Source organism: Bison bison, unplaced genomic scaffold (genome assembly GCF_000754665.1).
Source record: "Bison bison bison isolate TAMUID 2011002044 unplaced genomic scaffold, Bison_UMD1.0 scf7180017864254, whole genome shotgun sequence".
NCBI lineage: Eukaryota > Metazoa > Chordata > Mammalia > Artiodactyla > Bovidae > Bison > Bison bison.
In genome coordinates, this window is record NW_011494826.1 from 9,356,537 (window position 1) to 9,364,783 (window position 8,247).

The window sequence follows — 8,247 nt, forward strand, 5'->3', positions numbered from 1 at the left end:
CTTAGTTTTCTGAATGTTGAGCTTTAAGCCAACTTTTTCACTCTCCTCTTTCACTTTCATCAAGAGGCTTTTCAGTTCCTCTTTCTCTCACTAAAGTGAGTGATAGAGTGACTTACTTGGGAGAGCCTTCCAAGCAAGTTTTGTCAGTTTTCAGTCAATAATCATTTTTGCTAGTAATTCTTAAGAAGCACCTGATTCTAAATGTGTGTTCTTCTGACAATCACCTGGAAAAATGGAGGTGAAAAAAATTGTTTTATTTCAATGAACTAACCATCTGTGATGGTGTGTGCTTGGTCATGTCCTAATCTTTGCAACCCCGTGGACTGGAGCCTGCCAGGCTCCTCTGTCCATGAGACTTCCCAGGCAAGAATAACTGGAGTGGGTTGCCATTTTCTACTCCAAGGGATCTTCCTGGCCCAGGGATTTAATGTGTGTCTCCTGCATTTCCTGCATTGGCAGGCAGATTCTTTACCACAGCACCACCTGGGAAGCCCAACCATCAGTGATGACATGACTACAAATAAACTATTGAAAAGAGGTTTTTATAGAATTACAATTAGTACCCCAAATATAGCATCTTTTTCAATATATAAAGACAAGTAGAGGAAATTCAATTAGCTTAAATGTCTTTATTTGGTTTCTGCTCTCAATCCTGACCTCCATCACTGTAACAAACTCAGTCAAGGTCCTTGTGTCTGGACAACAGTATATCAAAGGGAGGTCCTAGGGCTCAATACATGCATCCAGAATCTGACCAAGGGTAAAGACCTGAGATCAGGAAAGCTAGAGATTGGTGCCAAAGTTCAGAATAATAGCCAATCAGCTGAGGGTTGACTAAGCCAATGCAGACGTGTTGGGACAAGCTAAGTCACATAAGGAGACACTAATCAGGTGTAGGCAGATCAGGCAAAACAGTGGGAGCCAGAGAACATTCTAGGTGTGTACTGAGAACATTGCCTGTGTACTGACCCTGACCCAAGAAACTGGGCCAAAGGTTGAAGGGAAGGATCCAACTATGATGGAAGATCTTAGAGCTAAGACCGTGTTCTGGACTGAATGTTTATGTCCCCCTAAAATTCATATGTTGAGATTCTGACCCCTAAAGTGATCATATTAGGAGATGGTGGTACGTGATTAGGTCATGAAGGTAGAGCCCTAGTGAATGGGATTAGTGCCCTTATAAAAGAGGCCCAAGAGGGACTTCCCTGGTGGTCCAATGCAATGCACAAGATGCAGGTTCAATTCTTGATTAGGGAACTAAGACTCCACAGGCCTCAGAGCAACTAAGCCCATGAGCTGCAGCTAGAGAGTCTGTGAGCCACAATGAAAGATCCCACATGATGCAAGAGTTCCCTCATGTCTCAACTAAGACTTGACACAGCCAAATGAATTAATTACTTCTTAAAAAAAGAAACAAGAAAATAGGGCAAAAGTTTCAGAAGGATAGAAGCAAAAATTGAGAGCCTCTGTCTCATGACACATAAGTCACATGGGCTTGGATGCCATGTAGAAGAACCGTCTTTCGGGACCCCAGTACCTGGAACTCCTGCTGGGGCAGTGCCCCCTACCCTTATCCTCCAGAGGCTTTGCCAATGTGAACTGATGCATGAAGTTGGCCAGGATTGTATTTCATTTAGCAAGAGCTACAATATGACATTTCTTTCAGACTCTTAAATTCTGAAAATTCCTTTTCAAGAACACTAAAGACTGAACACTGGAAAGGAAAGAGTCAGAGCAGCTGGAAGTGTAATATAAAACATAGTAAGATAAGAGAAGAATGAAAAAATGAGAGACGCATAGAGATAATAATTAAGATCATGTAAGCAGTCACTAAGCCATATCCAATATCTCCCTAGCCCTCAGGACACTCTCACTGTTTCAATAGCTTTAGTTCCCTCTGGGTTAACATAACAGATCAGTTTAATTGCTTACATCACGGTTAGTGCTAACAATGGCTGGCCAGATGCCCTCCATTCGGCAAAAGAGTCAAAAATCTTACATAGTCACAGATATCAAATTTGGGAATAGGTAAATTAATCACAGAGGATCATAGCTAGACACAACCTTAGCTCATTTTCCTCCTATTGCAGATGAGAAAAGTCAGACCCTGTGAGGCTGAAAGGGTTGCCAGAGGTCACAGGTCTAGTTAGTGGCAGATCTGAGTCTAAAATCCCAGTTTTCTAATTTCTTGTCCCATACTTATTCCACTCTTTCATTCCCACATGCTACCATTTGCTCCACATCTTGGAATACACATGCTTTCCCTGATCTCTGTCAGTAGTACCAACTTTTATCCTTCCATTTCTGTGAAGGACCCTCCTAAGGACTGCTGGGATCCACAAGGCCGACTGCACCCACCTACAAAAAGAAAGAGGAAGTTGCTATAGCCCAAATACTACTTTTGCACACCTAGCACTCTGCCTGGAAAAGTTCTGAAAAATACTTCCATGTAATAGTAATAAACAATAATAATAAAACAGTCAATTAGCTCTCCAGTCATTTGAGTACAGCTGTCGGGCCAGATGACAGCAGGGTAAAGGGTAAGCCATCATTGCATAACCACATCCATGGTAAGCTGTAGAGAACATGGTTAAAGCATAGGAAGTAAACAGAAGAAATCTGAGCAGGAAAATGGGCTTTGCTCAATATTATTGCCCATCAAGTTGAATTGCTTTTCAGTTATTTCTGTGAAAGAAGGAATAATATTTATGTTCATTTGGAGAAAGTCATCTAAGAGGTTGCAATATCTTTTAAAATATGTATTTGAAAACTCTTTGTTCTTGGAGTAAAGCCAAACTTCAGGAACTCTCATTAAGGTAGACTATCTTTGCAATGAAGCAGGACCATTAAAAATGGATAGCATTGACATTTTAAGGAGGCTGAGAAAAATTGTTCCTCATGGGTCATAAACATTGAGAAAAAAAAATGCAAAGCACTTTCTGAAAATGGAAATGCCCTAATTCTTGATGCTGGTGCCTCCTAGCTTTTGTGGAAAGACAACATTTCTTTAGAAGGACACCTTTGCTCAATTTGAGAAATGTGTTCGGGGCTGCTCTCTTGTGATATCCACTTACACAGAGCCTCATGATACATTAGCATCACTGATCAAGCAACGAGGTCTACTGAGAGATGGTATAATGGATGGAAGCAGTCGGTACATAATTCAGTCCTTCCTCATGGGTTTTTCCAAAGTTAGATTTCCAACAACATACCAGCACACACCATCTTTGGAACTGTTCCCTCGTCTTTACAATTGTTGTAGACAATCTCATCTTCTTTAATCCATCCTTTTCCCCAATTTTATTTTTTTTTATGCAAAATCTAATTTTATTTTATTTTTAAACTTTACAATACTGTATTGGTTTTGCCAAATATCAAAATGAATCTGCCACAGGTATACATGTGTTCCCCATCAAGGAGCGGGCTGAAATGATGTTACTCTTCTCCTGAAAAAAATATTCTATCAGTGTGTTCCTAGTATTACAGAATAAATTCTAGCCACACAAGGACAGTACTTGAGAGCCTCTATGATCTAGCACAAACAAACTTTGCTTGGCACAAAGTGGAAAGTAGTTATTGTTTTACCTTATATTTGGTTTTGTTAATGTGCCAAATGAAACTTTTATCCAATTCTTTTAAGCATTTTTAAGCTTTTATTCCCCCTTCAGCTAATTTTCTGTTCGTAGATTTTGCCCAGTTTTTTGATGGGAGCTTATTAGTTTTTCCAATCTATAAATAGGAACTCTTTATATGATTTATAATCTCATGTCAGTCATCTTTATGACAACTTTTCCAGTTTGTTGATGATATTAACTTATGGGTGAATTTAGAGAGTCAAAGCATTTACTGCTTAATTGATAGGGCCAGAGTTTGTCTTCCACACAACTCATGTCTAGAATCTCTTTTTGGAAACTTCCTCTCTCACCTTCTGTCCTTCCTGTTTTCTACCAGATTCATATGGGAACTACTATGGAGTATTTTCTGGCTCCAGACCTTTCATACACTGACATTGATTGGTCTTATGAGTTTCAACTCTTTGTGCCTTTACCAATTTGATAAACTATTGTAAATTTATAGAGTTAATGGGGGAAAAGTTATCCTTTTTCCTTCTGGATGGTAGAGCTTCCTCTGTGCCCACAATGCCCTCGCTGGGCCTGGGTCCTACTATTTTTCAACCCTAGATTATTAGTGTGATATAGTAGAAAATATGGTCTCTGCCCACTCTCCCCCTTGCCCCCTGCCTCAGTTCCTGGCACTGAGCTCCTGAAACCCTTGTAATCTCCTGGGTGATAGAAGTGCCTTTTGCTTTAATAAAGAGATTGTGATTCAGCTCCTGGGTGTCTTCTGGATGAGGCCTGGCTACCCTAAAAACTGAGTCTTAATTAGAAGTTTAGTATTTTCAGACCTGCCCCTACCCCTTCATTCTCTTGAGAAGAGAGAAGGAATGAAAATGGAGTTAGTGATTGATCTTGCCTCTGTGGTGATGTCTCCATAAAATCCCAAATGTACAGGATTAAGAGAGCTTCCCAGTTGGTGAACACATGGAGATGCAGGGAGAGGGCGTGGGAGCTCCAGGCCCCTTGCCACATCCCTTGCCCTTTGTTTCTCTTCATCTGTTCGCTTGTATCCTTTGTCATATCCTTTAATAAACTGGTAAACGTTTCCTTGAGTTCTATGAGCCATTCGAGCAAATCAATCAAAATCAAGGGGGAACTTCCCTGGTGGTCCAGTAGTGAAGAATTCACCTTGCAGTGCAGAAGACTCAGGTTCATTCCTTGGTCAGGGAACTAAGATCTCACGTGTTGCAGAGCAACTAAGCCCGTGCACCGAGACAACTGAGTCTGCAAGCTCCAGATCCCATGCCACAACTAGAGAGTCTGTGCACCGCAAGGAAAAATCCTGCATAATGCAAGGAAGATCCTGTGTGCTGCAACTAAGACCCAACAAGGCCAAAATAAAATAAATAAATATATCTTAAAAAAAAAAAAAAAAACAAGGAGCAATTGTAAGAATCTCAGATTTGAAGCCAAATTAGACAGAAGTGGTGAATGCCCTGGAGACCGGCTTCTTGCAGTCTGCATCTGAAGTGTGGGGGGTGGGACATCTTGTGGGATGGAGCTCTTAACTTGCAGGATCTGACACTATTTCCAGGTAGAGAGTGTCAGAACTGAGTTAAAGTGTCACCCAACTGGTGTCATGGAGAATTTCTCGGTGTGGGGGAAAACCTCCATACGTTCAGGGGCCAGAAGTGCCTAAAGTGAAGTTTCTGTGTGAAGATAAAGGGGACACAGTGGGGAGAAAGGCAGTAGGGAAGAACTGGGTTTTTCCCTACATAAGAGGAAGGGGCAAGTTGAGGGCTTTCCTATGTGGTGAGAAAGTTGTCATTTAAGAGTTGCAGTTTCTTTTGTACCCAGAAGTGAGACTTCTTTCTTTGCCTTTGTAGGAGACTATTCCTTTGTTCTTGGGAGAAACCATTAAGATACTTGACCTTTTTAGTATATTAACTTGACCACAGATGCTAGATGTTCTGATCACATACTGTTCTGTGCTAGTGGATTCTAAGCTTTATCTTCCTCTTATGTGTTGGGAAGGGGAAAGACAGGGAGAAGAGGGGAGCTGACAGTTGTCCTTGGGGACTGGAAATTAAAGGGAGAGAATGAAGGGGAAGTTTTGTGACTCTAGGCAGAGTCTTTAAGTTGCAGGTGGAAGGTGTGGCTCAGAGCCCGGAAGAGGGCTGATATCTCCTCCCCCTAATTCAGCCCCACGCTGTTCTCGGACCTGAATGGTGGAGGCTCTGGAAGAGTCCAAAGACAATGACTTGGTAAAGCTACCACCAATAATCAGGAAGGGACAGAACATTAGCAAGGTGACAATAAGGTCCCTTCAAGATTCCTGGAGGTCAGTAAGGGCATGTGGGTAGACACAGTGTTACCAGAGCAGTTGAAATGGAACGTGGTGGGCGAGGATGATTATTGCAGTGGACAGAACAAATTGTAAGCAGATGTAAGCCATCCTTCTGGGGGTAACAGGAAACACTGGAGAAATGACTGACTAGCAGTTAAGTAAGTAGGAGCTCAAGTTATAATCTGGACATTAAAAACTTAATATGACCTCATTTATGCTTTAGTCAAAAGCCTGGCCATACCAGTTGTATACATTTTAAGGATACATATACAAGAATAATACTCCTACCTTTATTATATAACTCAAGAAAGTGCTTCAAATTATGGGCATATATCAGACAAGATAGGAAAGGAGAACCCACCACAGCAGGCTATTGAAGAAATATTTTGAATTAGCTTGAGCTTTGCAATGTCCGTCCCATCAAAACTGAACAAAGAGGATAAGCCCCTGGTGGGACATTATGAGAAAGATGATAATATCTGTAGAGTATTTTTAAATTATGCAGGTAACATACAAATGTATGCTTATATAAAGTTTAATTAATATAGAACTTAAGGTCCAACTTCATTTTCTCTCCACCACAGAAGTAACAATATGGGTAATTTACAGCTTATCCTTTTAAACTTTACCGATTATTTACACATATGTAGGTGAATATATGGTTTCCCAGGTGGCCCAGTGGTAAAGAATCTGACTGCCAATGCAGGAGACAAGAGTTTGATCCCTGGGTTGAGAAGAACCTCTGGAGGAGGAAGTGGCAACCCACTCCGATATTCTTGCCTGGGAAATCCTATGGACAGAGAAGCTTGGTGGGCTACAATGCATGGGGTCGCAAAAGTGTCAGACACAACTTAGCAATAAAACAACAACAAAGGTGAATATACACAAACATGTATCTATACACATATATAGAGTGTGGGTTTATTTGTGTTTTTAATGTAAAAATGCAATCAAACCATAGGTCATTCTTCTGTAACTCATTATTTTCACTTAGTGATATGACTTAGAGATCTTTTTGTGCCAGTACCTTCTTTGCAATTGCTCTTTGCATAATATTCTATAGTTTCACAGGTGTAGAATAGATTATTTAACCATTCTTCTACTTTTATTTCAATACCAAAATACTTCCTATTCTTGGTTGCTTTTTTGTTCTGTTTGCTCTTACTGTGTTGTTTTCAAAACAGAGATAATATACTATGTCTCTGTTTGTAAGCATTTAGAAAAGATAATCTCTCTCTCATCTCTCCCACCCCCCGCCAAAAAAAGTTCTGTAGAAAACCTGTGACTTTTCTGAGAAATTTAGGAAAAGACTATCCAAGTAAAGTATTACAAAAATATATTTATCATCTAAAATTCTAAAGATGAAAATAAGTAATTCCATTTGCTAAATAATGTTCTATTTCCTTGTTTATATATAAAGAAACTTATCAATAACTGTTTCATTTTACCAAGACCACGGACCATATAACTAATCTACTGGAAAGTTCAGAACCAAATTGTGGTCCATCTCTGTTTCACAAATATATCAGACTTAATCTAGTTTTAGTTCCTGACTTCTTATTTTTCTAAACTCACTTTTACCCTTTATCCAATTTTTTCACTTATACTCATTGTTTTGAATGCACTTTTAGAAATCATTTTAAATTCTTTTTGAATAGGTGAGAGGGTGAACAGATAATTGGAAGGGTGGAGAATGGAAACAGTTGAATGAGCTCACTTTTTTGAGCTGCCTCTGCAGATATCATTTTTGTTTTCTAACAAATAACTGCCCTTACTGTAGTAAACATTTTTGCAAAGCCTCCGTTGTACCATATGCTTTTCAGTATTTGGAATGTTGAACTCCTGAATCTGTATTTATGATTTTACATTTACCATTTTCACTTACATATACAAGAGTTGTCCAAGTAAAAATTAATCTAGACATTGTTTATATATATATATATGTTCAACAAAGTTGTTTAAACACTTGATTGCATACTCACTGTCTGTAGTGGGTTGAATAGTGTCTCCTCTAAAATTCTTGTCCACCTGGAACATTAGAATGTGACCTTTTTTGGAAATAGAGTCTTTGCAGATACAATGATTTAAGATGAGGTCATACTGGATTCGAGTGGGACCTAAATCCAAAGACTAATGTCTTATAAAAAGAGGAGAGGACACACAGCAACAGACACACACAAGGGAGAAGCCCACATGAAGATGGAGTGATTGGACTGATGCAGCTATAAACCCAAAGACTGCCAGCAACCGGTGGGAGCTAGGAGAAGCATGGAACAGTTTCTCCCTTAGAGCTTCCAGAAGGAAGCTGCCCTGACGAGACCCTGACTTTGAACTTCTAGCATT